The sequence below is a fragment of the Bos grunniens genome, chromosome X, assembly GCF_055505025.1.
Source record: "Bos grunniens cultivar Pamir isolate PY7600 chromosome X, Bosgru_T2T1.0, whole genome shotgun sequence".
Classification (NCBI taxonomy): Eukaryota; Metazoa; Chordata; class Mammalia; order Artiodactyla; family Bovidae; genus Bos; species Bos grunniens.
The window spans coordinates 25,824,453-25,843,248 of NC_141194.1; the positions used below are offsets into that span (position 1 = coordinate 25,824,453).

Here is an 18,796-nt window from a genome sequence, read left to right on the forward strand (position 1 = left end):
GAAAGACTTTACGTGGTCCCTCCCTAATCACCCTGAGTGGAAACACCCTCCCATATACCAAATATAATGTAAGAACATCTAAGACCAAGAGAAAGGAATAAGACTCAGAACATTTTCTGCAATGGAAAGGGTCAAACTTAGTAAGTACAAGATTTCCTGAAAAGGTTACTTCCTATGTACTGGTACTATGCTATGCTAATTTTTTTTATATGTATCATCTCATTTATTCCTCACCAAAATACTGTAGGATGTGGGTTATCCTATTTTACTGACAAGGAAACTGAAATTCAGGTAGGTTACTAATAGGACTACAGTGGTAAAATCGTCATTTCTATCTGATTTCAGAATCTAGTTTCTCAACCTCTGCTATAATGTGTCTGACCAATATTTAAGTGAATATTTGTTTGGCAGCTCTAAGTAAAGATAGATGAATTTTATATTTAACATGAAAACTACACAGATTTGACTAATATGATGTAATTGTGATTCATAGAAAAATGTCTACCATCATGTCCCGCTTCCCTTGTAGCTCAGTCCGTAAAGAATCTGCCTACAATGACCCGGGTTAGATTCTTGGGTTGGGAAGATCTCCTGGAAAAGGAAATAGCAACCCACTCTAGTATTCTTGCCTGGAGAATCCCATGGACAGAGTAACCTGACAGGCTACAGTCCATAGGGTCACAAGAGTCGGACACGACTTAGTGACTAAACCACAATGTCCCAGGTTCTATCTTGAGAATTGTGTAGATAGAGGTTTTTGTTAAATGAAGTTCAAGTTGAAGAAAGGTTCAAATTGGGAAGAGAAGGAGTTTCATGTTACACCTTAAGTTTGAGGTGTTGAATTGTCATACACGGTGGATGATACCTACCAGTCAATAGCATGTTTAGACCCAGATCTTTTATACTGTGGTTGAAAATAAGATGTGGATGAATATCCTGGGAGAAGCTACTTGGCCCTAAAAACTAAGTGCTCCTCAGAGAGAATACAAACTAGATCTTCCAAACTTAAAGGCAGGCAGGAAAAGAGGAATCAGCCAAGTGACACTATAATTCAAAGAAAAAACTGGGTGTCATGACGTGGGAGCAGAAAAAGTATGCATGTGTTTGAAGATGGAGTGAACTGTGCTGTTTAACTGCCTAGTGTCCAAGTAAGTTCAGAGATGGAGAGGGTTTGCCTTTTAAGAAGGAGGTTTAAGTTTAAATGGGGGCGGTGAGGGGTGACACAAATATTATAAGCACTTCAGAAAGTTATGTCTGGGTCCCTTGCAATGTGTCCCCTAGATTTGAGCTAGGGATTATAAATACCCATATAACAGAGCAAGAAACATGCACAGTGATGGAGTGCTTGACACACAGTCATACATCTGGGACGCAGCAAAATCTGAATGTGAACTCAGATCAGTCAGGTTCTAAGATACTTGCTCTTTTTGGTAGAGTTGTGTTTTTTTTTTTTTTTTTTTTTGAGATAAAATTTATGTAACATAAAACTCACCATTTAAACTATATTTATGTGTACAATTTAGTGGGTTTTAGTATATTCACAATGTTGGGCAACCATCACCACTAACTCTAGAACATTTTCATCACCAAAGAGAGAAACTCTGCACTCATTAAGTAATTAATCCCCTTACCTCTTCACCACAGCCCCTGAAAGCACTAATCTATTTTCTATCTTTGCTGCTGCTGCTAAGTCGCTTCAGTCGTGTCTGACTCTGTGCGACCCCATAGACGGCAGCCCACTAGGCTCCTCTGTCCCTGGGATTCTCCAGGCAAGAATACTGGAGTGGGTTGCCATTTCCTTCTCCAATGCATGAGAGTGAAAAGTGAAAGTGAAGTCGCTCAGTCATGCCCGACTTTTAGTGACCCCATGGACTGCAGCCTACCAGGCTCCTCCGTCCGTGGGATTTTCCAGGCAAGAGTACTGGAGTGGGGTGCCATTGGGGCTTGCCTATTCTAGGTATTTTATATCAATTGTATCATACAATATGTGACATTTTATGTCTGGCACCTTTCATGTACCATCATGTTTTCCAGGTTCATCTATGTTGCAGCATGTGTCAGCACTTCGTTGCTTTTTACAGCTAAACGATATTTCATTGCATGGATATGTCACATTTTATTTGCCCATTCACTCATTGATGGACATTGGGTTGTTTCTGCTTTTAGCTATTGTGAGTATGTTGCTATGAGCATTCACATACACAGTTCTCTGTGAACACTTGTTTTCAATTCTCCGGGGTATACACCTAAAAGTTGAATTCCTGGGTTATATGGTAGGTAGCCTTATGTTTAACTTTTTGAGGAACTGCCAGAATGTTTTCCAAAGTGGCTGCACTATTGCATCCCACCAGCAACATATGAGAAATTGAATTTCTCCATATCCTCGCCAATTCTTACTTCCTATTGTTTAAGCTATAGTCATCCTAGTGGGTGTGAAGTGGTATTTCATTATGTTTTTTGTTTTCATTTCACGAATGACTAACAATGTTGAGCATCTTTTCAGGAGCTTATTGGCCATTTGTATATGGGCTTGAAGAAATATCTATTCAAATCCCATGTCCTTTTGAAATATCCCAATTTTGTAAAAACCATATTCTTGCTTTCTGGCAAAATGAAATGTCCCAGTTTCATTTTATAATTCACTTCGCCCAGAGTTGAGAATCACGAATTTTTCCAATGAGCCTTAGTTCCTTTTATGGTGAAAAGTTATTCAGAAACGACAACGTTGTTGTTCAGTATTACTAGAATGATGTTACTTCTAAACCTTTTCAGTGAGCAGAGTTACAAAAATGTTTAAACCATTGTTCAGACTGATACCTCCTATTCACATGTAATAACACAGGATTTTCCTTCTTTTCCTCTACCTCATCTTCTTTTTCCCACAATGGTAAACCTGTTTCCCAATAATTTCTATATATTTATTCACTTGCTTTGTCCTACAGTAAACACAAAATAGGAAAAGGAGTACGTCAAGGCTGTATATTGTCACCCTGCTTATTTAACTTATACGCAGAGTACATCATGAGAAATGTTGGGCTGGAAGAAGCACAAGCTGGAATCAAGATTGCCAGGAGAAATATCAATAACCTCAGATATGCAGATGACACCACCCTTATGGCAGAAAGTGAAGAAGAACTAAAAGGCCTCTTGATGAAAGTGAAAGTGGAGAGTGAAAAAGTTGGCTTAAAGCTCAACATTCAGAAAACGAAGATCATGGCATCTGGTCCCATCACTTCATGGGAAATAGATGGGAAACAGTGGAAACAGTGTCAGACTTTATTTTTGGGGGCTCCAAAATCACTGCAGACGGTGACTGCAAACATGAAATTAAAAGACGCTTACTCCTTGCAAGGAAAGTTATGACCAACCTAGACAGCATATTCAAAAGCAGAGACATTGCTTTGCCAACAAAGGTCTGCCTAGTCAAGGCTATGGTTTTTCCAGTAGTCATATATGGATGTGAGAGTTGGACTGTGAAGAAAGCTGAGCACCAAAGAATTGATGCTTTTGAACTGTGGTGTTGGAGAAGACTCTTGAGAGTCCCTTGGACTGCAAGGAGATCCAACCAGTCCATCCTAAGGAGATCAGACCTAGGTGTTCTTTGGAAGAAATGATGCTAAAGCTGAAACTCCAGTACTTTGGCCACCTCATGCGAAGAGTTGACTCACTGGAAAAGACTCTGATGCTGGGAGGGATTTGGGGCAGGAGGACAAAGGGACGACAGAGGATGAGATGGCTGGATGGCATCACCGACTTGAGGGATGTGAGTTTGAATGAACTCAGGGAGTTGGTGATGGACAGGGAGGCCTGGCGTGCTGCGATTCATGGGGTCACAAAGAGTCAGATACGACTGAGCGACTGAACTGAACTGAAACACAAAATACTTGCAGATTCACTATACCAATTTCATCATTAATAAAAACATACTAAGTTCAAGAATACATAGCACTGAGTTTCTACAATTAGAATCCTTAACCAAAAGTTACTTCAAACAATTCTTTTCTTTTTTTCCAGTGTGGTAGTAAACGATTTTACATAGATACATTCATATTTTTTAGTTTGGATGTAAATTTAGTGTTTGACTCTTTATAGTCTTTTTTTTTTATTTCACTCTTTGTATAGAGGTTTTTTTAATACTTTAAAAATGGGCTCTCCAACAGTGTTGACAATGACCAAAACAGGAAATCAAAAAATTATGAAAAACCATCTCCCCAATTTAGACTGGGTAACATAGGAGGTAACATGCACCACTCAGGAAACCTAAAATGTCAGGTCCGCTTGGTAGGTTGGTATGTCGTATTTAAACTAACAGAAGCCTTGAATTGTAAACCTGTCAGTTAGTGAATTTTAAGATTTACATATACTGTTTTCAATTATATTTATATATATAGACACACACACACACATAGAGAGAAACACATACACACACACATATATATAGACACATACACAAGTATATATATGCAAAAATCTCACTATTTATGCTGCTTACTGGAATCACCTTGAGGGTTTTTTAAGTCACCAGTATCTTGGAGTTCCATTTTCAAAGACCCCAATGCAACTGTTCTGCAGTAAACCCCAGGCATCAGGATTTCTTAAATCTCCCCAGGTGCTTGTAGTTATAGAAGCAAGGTTAAAAATCACTGCTCCAGTCTAAAATTAGGTCAGGAATTAGAGGACTACTAGTTAATAAGAGTCCCCAGAAACCAGGAGCTTAGTGTGGTGACATGTCCTAAAAAGGTTACAGTCTCTGCCCAGGGAAGACCTGGGTCCCCTGGGATGAATTCTGTTCATGTTCCCAGGAAAACCGTAAAGCAGAGTCACTGAATCTACTAGCTACTCTCTAGTCAGCAAGCACTGACAACTTTGTATGGCCAGTACCCTGAACATCTGATTCCCACTTTTTGGATGCACAAAGACACTATGAAAGCCTTGAAATGGCCATATCCTTTTATAATGGTCAGGGGAATGTCTTAGGCCAAATATCACCCAATCCCTATAAGCAGAAGGGAGACGAAATAAAACTGTAGTCTTTGTTGCAGGACCAGTGATGTTGAGAGGCTCTGTCAGTCATGTACATGTGACATTCAGCAGACAGACCAATATGTAAAAATCAGGAATACACAATATAAATTGAAAATAAAGTTTTCAAACTCAGGACAATTCTTATTAGCAAGAAACACATGAAATGTTTTCCGATTCAAGTGGAAATAGATGCCATATAACAAGAATAAATTAGGTGGGTAAGCAATTTTTATGTTAATGACAATGTGACTTAAAAAGAATATCCTCTGAATGCAAATAATTATTTTAAAATAATGAGCCCATGATAACAATCTGCATTAGGAATGTATATTTTAACTACAGAATACATTTTGCTTTCACAAATTTACCTGTCTTAATTAATTTACTATTATTTCTGACCTATTTTATTTTACTGAACTGAAAGGTGCTATTGAGAACAGAATTGCAAGTTCCTGTATATGTCTCCATTTCATTTGAGAAAGATTATCTATGGATATTACTTGAATAAAATAAGAAAACTTTCAAGGAAACTCAAAACCAAAGATGATTTTCAGCATCTACACATTTAAATGTGATCAGATGTCAACTTTAACTACAGAGATAATCCTTATTAACCTCTATATTCTATAGGCCAAGACTTCATTAATCAAATAAATAAATGATAATGCTGAGAAAAATATATTCAGATAGGCATGTAGCGCTGTGGTAAAAATGGTCACAGCAGGCTACAAATCAACATACAAAAATCACTTGTGGTTTTACACACTAAAAACAAATTCTTAAAGAGAAATAGAGAAAGCAGTCTCATTTTCAATAGCACCAAAAATTATAATAATTAGGAATAAATTTACCAAGAAGATGAAAGATCTGTACATTGAAAACCATAATACATTGATGAAAGATGCTGAAAAAGACACACAAAAAATGGAAAGATCTCATGTTCTTGGATTGGAAGAATTCACATTGTTACAACATCAATATGACCCAAAGTGATCTACAGATCTAATGAAATCACTATCAAAATTACAAAGGTGTTTTTCACAGAAATAGAAAAAACAATCCTCAAATTTGTATGAAATCACAAAAGACCCCAAATAGCCAAAGCAATCTTGAGAAAGGCGAAAAGTGGAGGCATCAGACATCCTGATCTCAAACTATATTACAAAGCTATAGTAATCAAAACATAACTAATAAAACACAGTAATGGGATAAAAACAGACACATAGACCAGTAGAGCAGAATAGAGAGCCCAGAAATACATATACACACATAGGGCTTCCCTGGTAGCTTAGCTGGTAAAGAATCCACGTGCAATGCAGGACACACTGGTTCAATTCCTGGATGGGGAAGATTCCCTAGAGAAGGGAAAGGCTACCCACTCCAGTATTCTTGGGCTTCTCTGATGGCTTAGATGGTAAAGAATCTTCCTGCTATGCAGAAGACCTGGGTTTGTTTGCTGAGTTGGGAAGATACCCTGGAGGAGGGCATGGCAACCCACTCCAGTATTCTTGCCTGGAGAATCCCCATGGACAGAGAAGCCTTATGGGCTACAGTCCATGGGGTTGCAAACAGTCGGACAGGACTGAGCAACTAAGCACAGAACAGCATGGTCAACTAATCTTTGACAGGGGTGCTAATAATAAACAGTGAGGAAAGAATATTCTATTGAATCAGCTGTGCTGAAAATCAGATATCCATATGCAAAAGAATGAAACTGGATTCCGTCTTACACCATTCACTAAGATTAACTGAAAATGGATTAAAGACTGAAATATAAGACCCCAAACCATAAAACCCCTAGAAGAAAATACAGGAAAAGGCCCCTTGACATTGATCTTGGCAATGATTCATTTTGATATGATATCAAACAGACAGGTAACAGCCGCAAAATTTAATAAGTAGGACTACATCAAACTAAAAACTTTCTGTTCAGCAAAAGAAACAATCAACAAAATGTGATGGCAATGTATGAGATGGGAGAAAACATCTGCAAGCCATATATCTGGTAAGGAGTTAACCCTGAAAATACATAGTTGACCTTTGAACTCTGTAAGTCCACTTATACACAGACTTTTAAAAAAACGTGTGTATATATATGTGTGTGTGTGTGTGTGTATATATATATATATATATATATATATATATACAGTCAGCTCTTCATATCTGCAGAACCCACAGATATGGAGGGATGACTATAAGCAACTTGAGAATCTTCAGATTTTGTGTCTGTGGGGGTTCCTGAAACCCATCCCCTACAGGTATCAAGGGACAACAGTATAAGGAATCCATACAACCCAAGGGCATAAAAACAAATAATCTGACTTTACTTTGGGCAGAGGACAAGAATAACATATTTTCCAAAGAAGACATACAAAAGCCAAAAAGTACATGAAAAGAACTCACACTCATGAGTGTGCTCAACAACACTCATTATGAGGGGGAGGCAAATCACAACCACAATGAGGTCTCACCTCACAACTCTTAGTATGCTGTAATATGTAAAAACTTTTTCCCCCCAAAAGGCAAATTCATAGAAAAGATTCTAAAATGGTGGTTGCCAGGGGCCTGGGGACAGGAGAAATTTGTAAATGTAGGCCAAAGGGTAAAACGTTTCAGTTATAAAGTGAATTCTGAGGCTCTAATAAACCTCAGTAAAGTTGGGGGGAAACATGGCCTCAAATTCTTTGATCTTCTTTCACTGAGAGGTGAGGTCTATACCCCCTTCTGTTGAATCTGGGTGAATCTGGGGAGCTCTTGGCTGCTTGGAACAACAGAATAGTGAAGAAGTATTGCTGTGCCAGAGTGTGGGCTCAGGCATCTAAAGACTGGGCAATGTCCATTTCCTGCTTCTCAAAACCACACCCGGGGGCAAATCAGCTGTCATATAAGGAGTTCAACTACCCTGAGACTGCCAGGTCTTCTAGAAGCCCAAGCCACAATAAAAGGCCATGGAAAATGAGATTCATGTAGAGACAGTGAGAGGCAAGGAGCCCGAAGGCTCTAAGTTTGTGAATGACAAACCCATCCTGGTCCAAACCCTCCCTGTGGAAACCATGGGAATCAGAGAGAATGTTTCAGTCAAGCCCTTCCTGAATTCCTTACCAACAAAACAGTAAGCAAATGATTGCGTTAAGCCACTAAATATGGGAGTCATTTGTTAAATAGAAATAAATGAAACAAGCTTAGCTGCTTTCTGATTGCCTAGCAGAGATGTAACGAAGAGGATTAATTTGGACTTATCAAGGGTATATGTTACCACTTCCACCTGAAGAGGGAGTGGTACCTTTAGGTATTTTTGGTATCTGTATAGTTATCCATAAAAGTGTACCTCAGAAAATAAGAGTATAGTCAGTGGGACTATGTTTTTCATATCTTTAACTTTCTTAGTGACCTATTCTGTTTACCTGATCCTAAATGCCCTTAGAAACCCAGTTGTCAACTTTATGTTTATGTTCCACGCTCATACTCATGGTGGTTATACATCTATTTGTCCAACTTTCATCCTGTGAATGAAAAAATGGTTAACATTAATAATTATGAATATATATATAGCATGCTTCTAAGTGCCACGCAACATGATAAACACTCTGTGCTGGCCTTCCCTGGTGACTCAGCGGTAAAGACTTTGCCTGCCAATGCAGGAGATGTGGATTCGAACCCTGGTCTGGCAAGATCCCTCATGCTAAGAGCAATGAAGCCCATGCCCTGCAACTATTGAGTCTGTGCTATAGAGCCCAGGAGCCACAATTACTGAGCCCATGTGCCACAACTATTGAAGCCCGTGTACCCTAAAGCCCATGCTCTGCAACAAGACAAGCCACTGCCTTGAGAAACCCATGCACCACAACCAGAGAGTAGCCCCCTGTGCAGCAACTAAGACCCAGCCCAGCCAAAAATTAACTCATTAATAATAAAAACACTTTTCTCATTAAAAACTCTCAAATATCCCATGTGATAAGTTCTATTTATATTTCCATTACACAGATGAGGAAACTAAGGCTCAGAGACAGATAGAGACTTGCCTGAATTCAATGAACTATTAAGTAGTGAAAGAGGGATTTGAACCCAAGCAGGTTTACTCTAGGACAGACAACACAACAATACTGTTCATTGTCTTTGAATAGCTACTCTTCATCGATTAGTTTTGTGGCCTGCAAGAAATGGATCTCATTCACAAATTCCTATCAGAGTTGGGTGGAGAGGAGTCAGAGTAAAAATTTTGGATAAATGTGCACTGCTAGACTTTGATCTAAGAGATAACCATATTCTGAGTGCATTTCATTTTCTTCTAGCCCAGATTACGTAAAGTTTAGCTTCAACTTTGTGATTTATCAAGAGAGCATTAACTGCATTTGATAGGACAAATATTCCCTCTCAATGTGGACATTAGTAGCTTGCTGTGTGATTGTTAATTCCAATCAGTTTACATTCTGTTGAACTGTCAAGTTCACCAGTATAAGGTAATGTATCTCCAAAATAAATGCTGCTTTAGGGAAGCTTTTCTGTCAATCATTATATTCCTCACAGAATCTTAAATGAGCCAACAAGACTCACAGAAAATTGCCCAGACAGATGTATCAAGTAGATCCTTCCACATTTGCAAGCTAGTCAATTAACTCAAAACATTATTACCCAGTCAAGAATTACAGCTAGAAATAGTGATTGTTTCTAATATAGGAGTGTCGAGTAGGTTGATTTCACAAACAATTGCCCAAAGTAAAAGTCTTTAAGTATTAGCAAGTATCTGGATGAAGAATGATAGTTGACATGAATCAAGCTTAAGTTTGCTATTTTCTTATAAATGCTATGGGGGACTCAACATGAAAAAATATGATTTAATTATGTAAGGTTCCTAATATTGTCATTAATGGCTATGTTCTTATATATGCTGTACCTGAGTAAGTGAAACAAATTATGTGAAAATTGACCATTTTACATTACAAGTGTTTATGTATGGTTCTATCTTCAATAAGCTTTCTGAGGTTAAGACCTGATTCTTATTTATTTCTGTATGCCTCAGAGCACCCCCAAACCAGTGCCTGGCACAGTTGCTCAAAAAGATAGGATTTGAGTAGAATTGAATTTGAATGTGTTTTTTTTTAAATAACCATTTTTATATATACACAAAAGTCAAGCAGGTATTGAAAATGGACTAACCTAGTCTACTCCATTAATATTACATTTAGCTTTGCTGAGACATATTTTTACATACCATAAATTTCACCTATTTAAAGCATATAATTCAATGGCTTTTAGTATATTTACAGAGTTGTGCAACCATCAATCACCTCAATCAATTTCAGAATATTTTTATCACTCTCAAAAGAAATCCTATACCGATTAGCAGTCATTCCTCATTCTCCCCACCTACAGCCTCAGGAAACCACTAATCTACTTCTTATTTTCTTATTCTGGACATTTCATAGAAATGGAATGATGCAGTATGTGGCTTTTTATAGCTGTCTTCCTTAACTTAGCATAATGTTTCTGAGACACAGCTATGTTATATCATGCATATATCAGTACTCCAGCCATTTTGCTTATCCTATCATCTGCTGATGGACATTTGGGTTGTTTTCACTTTGGGGCCATTATGAATAATGATGCTACGAATATCTATTTACAAATACTTGTGTGGACATAAGTCTCCATTCCTCTCGGGCATATACCTTACAGTGGAATTGCTGGATCATAATGGCACCCCACTCTAGTACTCTTTCCTGGAAAATCCATGGATGGAGGAGCCTGGTAGGCTGCAGTCCATGGGGTCACGAAGAGTCAGACACAAATGAGCGATTTCACTTTCACTTTTCTCTTCCATGCATTGGAGAAGGAAATGGCAACTCACTCCAGTGTTCTTGCCTGGAGAATCCCAGGGACAGGGGAGCCTGGTGGGCTGCCGTCTATGGGGTTGCATAGAGTTGGACACAACTGAAGCAACTTAGTAGCAGCAGCAGCATGGTGGTAACTCTATGCTTTGAATGAGTACATTCTTTTCTTTAAACATTTTATTTTGTATTGGAGTACAGCCAATTGACAATGTGATAGCTTCAAGTGGATATCAAAAGGATTCAACCATACACATATATGTATCCTTGAATGAGTGAATTCTAATAATTTCTGCATAGAAAAGTAAAAGTGAGTATGGATCCAACCAGTCCATTCTGAAGGATATCAGCCCTGGGATTTCTTTGGAAGGAATGATGCTAAAGCTGAAACTCCAGTACTTTGGCCACCTCATGCGAAGAGTTGACTCATTGGAAAAGACTCTGATGCTGGGAGGGATTGGGGGCAGGAGGAGAAGGGGATGACAGAGGATGAGATGGCTGGATGGCATCACTGACTCGATGGAATCACTGACTCGATGGATGTGAGCCTGAGTGAACTCCGGGAGTTGGTCATGGACAGGGAGGCCTGGCGTGCTGCGATTCATGGGGTCGCAAAGAGTCGGACATGACTGAGCGACTGAACTGAACTGAACTGAAAGTAAACGTGAAGTCACTCAGTCATGTCCAACTCTTTACAACCCCATGGACTGTAGCCTACCAGGCTCCTCTGTCCATGGGATTTTCCAGGCAAGAGTACTGGAGTGGGTTGCCATTTCCTTCTCCAGGGGATCTTCCTGACCCAGGGATCAAACCCGGGTCTCCCACATTGCAGGCAGTCGCTTTACCATCTGAGCCACGAGGGAAGCCTAATTTCTGCATAAATTCACTAATTCTACCCCTCTGTCATCTCCACTCTACTAATGAGCCATCCACTGAGTATTTTATTTTGATTATTATATTTTTAGTTTTATGATTTATATTCAGTTACTTTTAATAAATTCTATTTATTTGTTGAAATTTCCTATTGTTGGAATTGGAAGATAAGCTTCCCACTCAGAGATTAGGACCTTGGCTAGCTCCAGCCCCAAAGGAAGGAGAGAATGAGAGAGCTACTACCAGCTTCTGTGGGGTGAGGTACTGCACGGAAGATTAAATTCCCACTCAGCCCCATTGTAATCCTGGAGGTGGGAGGCATTTTTTCCATTGATGTTTGGCTGAAGTATGGTGGGTATTTCCAAAAAATTTGTTATTGTAAAACTACCCTTCTCTGGGTCCTCAGGATAGGGAAAAGGATGTGTTTTCCGCCCTTTTATCTTTGTCTATTGGAAATTTTGGATTAGAGGCTTCTGGAGAACCCTGTTCAGGATACATGGGAGGTAATAAGGAAACCCAGAGAATTTACCACCATCCCATGACTCAAATCCCAAGGTCTTTAGGCAGTTCTCTTTCTTCCCATCTTTCAGTGTCTGTGCTTATTTTCTGTGTTCTGTCCGGGGATATGAGAAAATATGTAGGATCCGAAATGCTAGTAAATTGTCAACTTGAATCATTGGAATTAATTTTTATTCTAGATAACATTTAGGCCCTCTTAAAAGTCAAGGTGACAGTAAAGAGCCTACTGTGTGGGTAAACTTGATACAAAAGGTCAGCATTGTAAACACGTTCCCTGGAAAATCCCATAGGTTTATCAAAACATTTCTCCTTTCCCCCTCCATAACTTCCAAAACTTTTTAATGCCTGTAAGAACTGATTTGGCAGAACTTTTTTAAAGTGTATAGTCATCTAAAAATAGCTCTGATTCCATGAACTAGAAAATAAAGAGAACCACAATGAATCTAAGCAAGTAGATAAATAGGTAGGCTTTTGCTAGGGAAAAAAAAAATGAGAATATCACACAGCTGACTTTAAAGTATTATGAGATTAAAATCTGTACAGCAAGAAAATTAAATTGGCAAATTTAAATGATACAAAAATATCATTAAAAAATGAAAACAAAAGCCCTACACATTACAATTTGAGGTCTTGAAATCATACCCATAAAAAATGGAAGTATCTTGTAAATAAACAGAAATAAGAGAGCATGGCGGAGAAAGCAATGGCACCCCACTCCAGTACTCTTGCTTGGAAAATCCCATGGATGGAGGAGCCTGGTGGGCTGCAGTCCATGGGGTCGCTAAGAGTCGGACACGACTAAGCAACTTCACTTTCACCTTTCACTTTCATGCATTGGAGAAGGAAATGACAACTCACTCCAGTGTTCTTGCCTGGAGAATCCCAGGGACAGGGCTGCCATCTATGGGGTCACACAGAGTTGGACACGACTGAAGAGACTTAGTAGCAGCAGCAGCAGCAGCAAGAGGGCATGGAATTCGCCTTTGGATTCCTGCTTACCATAATTCTCTTTATTGGTTTTAGGGCAAAGAAAGAAGCAAACATATTGTTCTAGGTACAGTTCTTAACCATGAACTCATGTGATATTTTTGTCTGTAAAATGTGTGTGTGTGTTAGTCACTCAGTTGTGTCTGACTCTTTGTGATTCCATGGACTATAGCGTGACAGACTCTTCTGTCCATGGAATTCTCCAGGCAAGAATACTGGAGTGGGTGGCCATTCCTTTCTCCAGGGTATCTTCCTGATCCAAGGATCGAACCCAGGTCTCCCACACTGCAGGCAGATTCTTTACCATCTTCAGTTCAGTCAATCAGTCATGTCCGACTCTTTGTGACCCTTTGGACTGCAGCACACCAGGCTTCCCTGTCCATCACCAACTCCCAGAGCTTACTCAAACTCATGTCTATTGAGTCGGTGATGCCATTCAGCCATCTCATCCTCTGTCGTCCCCTTCTCGCACCTTCAATCTTTCCCAGCATCAGGGTCTTTTCAAATGAGTCAGTTCTTCGCATCAGGTGGCCAAAGTATTGGAGTTTCAGCTTCAGTATTAGTCCTTTCAATTAATATTCAGGGCTGATTTCCTTGAGGATAGACTGGTTGGATCCCCTTGAAGTCCAATGGACTCTCAAGAGTCTTCTCCAACACCACAGTTCAAAAGCATCAATTCTTCTGTGCTCAGCTTTCTTTATAGTTCAACTCTCACATCTATACATGGCTACTTGAAAAACCATTCTTTGACTAGACAGACCTTTGTTGGCAAAGTAATGCCTCTGCGTTTTAATATGCTGTCTATGTTGGCCATGGGATTTCTTTGGAAGGAATGATGCTGAAGCTGAAACTCCAGTACTTTGGCCACCTCATGCGAAGAGTTGACTCATTGGAAAAGACTCTGATGCTGGGAGGGAATGGGGGCAAGAGGAGAAGGGGACAAGAGAGGATGAGATGGCTGGATGGCATGAGTCTGAGTGAACTCCGGGAGTTGGTGATGGACAGGGAGGCCTGGCGTGCTGCGATTCATGGGGTCACAAAGAGTCGGACATGACTGAGCGACTGATCTGATCTGATCTGATGTTGGCCATAGCTTTTCTTCCAAGGAGCAAGTGTCTTTTAATTTCATGGCTGCAGTCACCATCAACAGTCATTTTGGAGCCCCGCAAAATAAAGTCTGTCACTGTTTCCACTGTTTCCCCATCTATTTCCCATGAAGTGATGGGACCAGATGCCATGATCTTTGTTTTCTGAATGTTGAGTTTTAAGCCAACTTTTTCAGTGTCCTCTTTCACTTTCATCAAGAGGCTCTTTAGTTCTTCTTCGCTTTCTACCGTAAGGGTGGTGTCATCTGCATATCTGAGGTTATTGGTATTTCTCCTGGCAATCTTGATTCCAGCTCGTGCTTCATCCAGCCCAGCATTTCACATGATGTACTCTGCATAGAAGTTAAATAAGCAGAGCGAAAATATACAGCCTTGACATACTCCTTTCCCGATTTGGAACCAGTCTGTTGTTCCATGTCCAGTTCTAACTGTTGCTTCTTGACCTGCATACAGATTTCTCAGGAAGCAGATCAAGTGGTCTGGTATTCCCATCTCTTGAGGAATTTTCCACAGTTTGTTGTGATCTACACAGTCAAAGGCTTTGGCATAATCAATGAAGCACAAGTAGATGTTTTTCTGGAACTCTCTTGCTTTTTGATGATCTGACAGATGTTGGCAATTTGATCTCTGGTTCCTCTGCCTTTTCTAAATCCAGCTTGAACATCTGGAAGTTCACGGTTCACATACTGTTGAAGCCTGGCTTGGAGAATTTTGAGCATTACTTTACTAGTATGTGAGATGAGTGCAATTGTGCAGTAGTTTGAGCATTCTTTGGCATTGCCTTTCTTTGGGATTAGAATGAAAACTGACATTTTCCAGTCCTGTGGCCACTGCTGAGTTTTCCAAATTTGCTGGCATATTGAGTGCAGCACTTTCACAGCATCATCTTTCAGGATTTGAAATAGCTCAACTGGAATTCCATCACCTCCACTAGCTTTGTTTGTAGTGATGCTTCCTAGGGCCCACTTGACTTCACATTCCACGATGTCTGGCTCTAGGTAAGTGATCAGACCATTGTGGTTATCTGGGTCATGAAGATCTTTTTTGTATAGTTCTTTTGTGTATTCTTGCCACCTCTTCTTAATATCTTCTGCTTCTGTTAGGTTCATATGGTTTCTGTCCTTTATTGTGCCCATCTTTGCATGAAATATTCCCTTGGTATCTCTAATTTTCTTGAAGAGATTTCTAGTCTTTCCCATTCTACCATCTTAGCTCTGTAAAATAGTATACATAAAAATGCTAAATGTCTGACAAAAAAGCTGTTAGTTACCTTTCTCACCTTCCTCCTTGGTGATTATTACTGAAAAAGTTTATTAAGAAACACAACAAAATAAAAATTGACACCACAGTGGTTTTGGTTTCCATTGGTCTGTATCAGTTTCATTGGTTTGTGTATTGGTCTCTGTATACAGAAGACAAGGGAAATGAATGAAAGAGGCAGCCCCTCTGTATTGATAGGTGGCAGGTTTAATGAGTAAGGGAACTTACCCATGAGGCCTGTCTTGGGTGCCACAAAACAAGTAGATCTCCATTCCCACCTGCCAGAATCTTTAAAGTTTATACAGAGGCCTTAACTGGGTTCAGTCCAGACGGTCTCAACAACACATTGCTCACTCTCTCAAAGCTGCATCCTTGATAATGACTCCCACTGTAAGAACAATGGACAGAATGCACATTCAGATGTCAGGGGACCGGGTGAGGTGCCTCCATTTGCCTGGGTCCAGCCCGAGGGTCTACCAGCAGTCACATCCTCTCAACAACCTCCTCTAACAGTTTTCAGTCCAAGACAGCTCCAGAGGAAGCACTTTCTCACATAAGAATTTGTGCCTCCCTGGAATTTTCCTACTTCTCAATTAATTCCGTTCAGTGTTTATAAAAATAGTGCATGAGAATAATATTAATTAATTTTCAGCACAATTATATAAATACAATCTTTTGCATTTCTACAATGCATAATGCATTTCTACAAGCATTCTGAAGCTTAGCTATAGTTAGATCTAATTCCAAACTTTTCATAAATCCAATCGTATTACAAGGGAACAACGATAAGATATGGGGTTGAAGCAGCACTTTTCATCTGGTTGGAGTATAATCTTTAACCTTTAATTAAGTTTATTCACTTCTTCATCCAAGATGTAAACAACTCTCCCATCTAGGTCTAGGACAAATGTGTCATTTCCCCAAATCTATTTCTGTGCACATGACCCAGGCTAGGAAAAAGGAAGCACACAGCAGAGACTGCAAAATGTAATTACCTGAAGAAACATCATGTCCCTTGCTGAGTGAAATCTGACCAACACAGTTTATTAGCAAGTTTACTAAGTCCTGATCAACAGTGGGATGAAACTTTTGAAATCAAACTACGAACAGTTTCTGCTTGCTTTAATAATTACTAAAATAAAAAGAGTGAGCAGCAACTTACAGCTTGCTACAGGAAGGCTCGATGGAAACTGTGATTCTAAAAGGACGTCTCTGACTCACTAGAATCATTCCAGGCATATAGAGCAAGATGAGGAGGGAGGTAAAAAAAAAAAAAAATCTACCCTGGAAAGGTATTAAGAGAAGAAATATGTTTAGTCATAGGGAGAGGAGGGAGGGAAGTAGCTGAGGCCCCGGAGGAAGCAGGAGAAGCAATAAAAATGGGACAAGGGATTAAAGGGCTGGATGTGGGGGCAGGTCTGGATTAGTTTGAAAGGCAATGAGACCAGGTTAAGTGATTTTACTAAAGGTCCCCTCCTGAGTGACTGGCAGTTCTACTTCCATCCCTCCTATTTTGGGTTTCCTCTTTAGTTCCTTGTCTCTACACCGAAATAGACATTCTATGTGATTTTTCTCTCATTGCAAATCTTTTATACTTTAACTCCGAAAGCCTTGTTTAGAGGACTGTGTAGGAGGTTGTTTTTAATGTTGAATTTTTTTTTCCCCTCTTCTTTGGGAAAACTGCTGGTATAGAAAGCTTCCTTGACTCAGTATTGAGACAAATAAAAGACAAATGTGTTATTCTACTGAGACTGTTGAAATGAAAGTTTGCTTTGAAGTAAGGTACTAGAATACATATGAGAGAATACTGTTCTTGTCATAAAAACTGGCAGCTGAGGTTTCTTTGCCCTGTCAGAGAGAATGACAATCTAACGGGGCCAAAGTCAGACTGAGGGAAGAAATTTTTTTTCCCCTTAATCACTAAGTCAGCCCATGACCAGAAAAGGACAAATATTACAGATCACAGATAAATCCCAAATCTGGAGAATATGGCCAATAATCACAAAATTCATGTAACTCAGTTTCAAGAATTCAAATTCTAATTGTCTAAGGACAGGAATATTAACAGTATTAGTGACTATTTCTAAGTATTTTGGAACAAGTTATTGACTTAGTCCTGTAACTTTGACATAATACAATCTGATTTAACAGAAATCTTTCTATCTTTAGAATGTAACAGCTTAAATCCATCCATCTGGAGTCTGATTTTGAAACAGTTATTTGTAGAAGTCTCTGACGATACAAATCAAAATAATTTATAACACAAAGCCTTAAAAATGACAACAAATACAGTCTTAGGTTTTTCTCTCTAGAATTTATTTTGCCTTGAATTTCATACTCGGATTCTTAGCACCATACCTATTTCTTAAAGTGTGAATTAGCCTAATATACAATGTTCAAAGAAAAGTATTAAATTTAAAGAGAAAACCGAAGAGATCTTTGCTTAGTCAACATATTTTTCTGCGGTTCTATTCCTCTCAGTGATTAAAAAGTCAAATTTCAGTAAAAATGTGTTCTTTTAAAATTTGTTGAAATGTTTTTATTAATTAAAAAGTTTCCCCAGCTTTATTGAGATATTATTGACATATATATGTACATTTAAGGTTTACAACTTGCTGATTTGATACACATATATATTACAAAATGATGCCCACAATTTAGTTAACATGTCATTCCCTCATCACATATTTGGAGAGATAACATGACAACTTTCAAGTATATTGTGTAGTATGTTTAATCATAGTCACCATGATCCCCAGATCTTACTCATATGATAGCTGAAAGTTCATACTCTTAACCAGTATCTCCCCCATCTCTCCCAGCCTTCAGCTACTGTCAACTAACTTTCTAATCTCTCTTTCTTCAAATTGGAGTTTCTAGATTTCACACATAAAGGAGAACATACAGTATCTACCTTTCTCTGTCTGATTTGTTTCACCTAGCATAATGCCTTCCAGTTCCATGCATGTTACAAAAGGCAAGATTTCCTTTTTTATGGCTGAATAATATTCCCCCCATTTCTCTATCTGTGTGTGTGTGTGAGAGAGAGAGAGAGAGAGGGAGAGAGAGAGACATTGTCTTTATCCATTCATCCATCAATGAACACAAATTGTTTCCATGTCTCAGCTATCATGAATAATGCCACAAATAACATGTGGGTATAGGTATCTCTTCAAGATAGTGATTCCATTTCATTCA

At 39.1% G+C, this 18,796-nt stretch overlaps 1 long non-coding RNA gene across 19 annotated transcripts in view; it reads right to left on the bottom strand.

Annotated features, from left to right (window-relative positions):
• The window catches only part of LOC147340006 (uncharacterized), a 384,986-nt gene that overhangs the window by 295,802 nt on the left and 70,388 nt on the right, over positions 1-18,796 (bottom strand). For 13 of the 19 annotated variants that reach the window (XR_015159236.1, XR_015159235.1, XR_015159238.1 and 10 more), the window contains one exon: positions 15,827-15,986. The exons of 4 other annotated variants lie outside the window; for them this stretch is intronic. This is a non-coding gene — a long non-coding RNA (uncharacterized LOC147340006). Of the gene's footprint in view, positions 1-8,399; positions 8,529-14,144; positions 15,553-15,826; positions 15,987-18,796 lie in introns of those variants that run through there. 2 more of the 19 variants (XR_015159248.1, XR_015159245.1) reach the window with 2 other exon arrangements.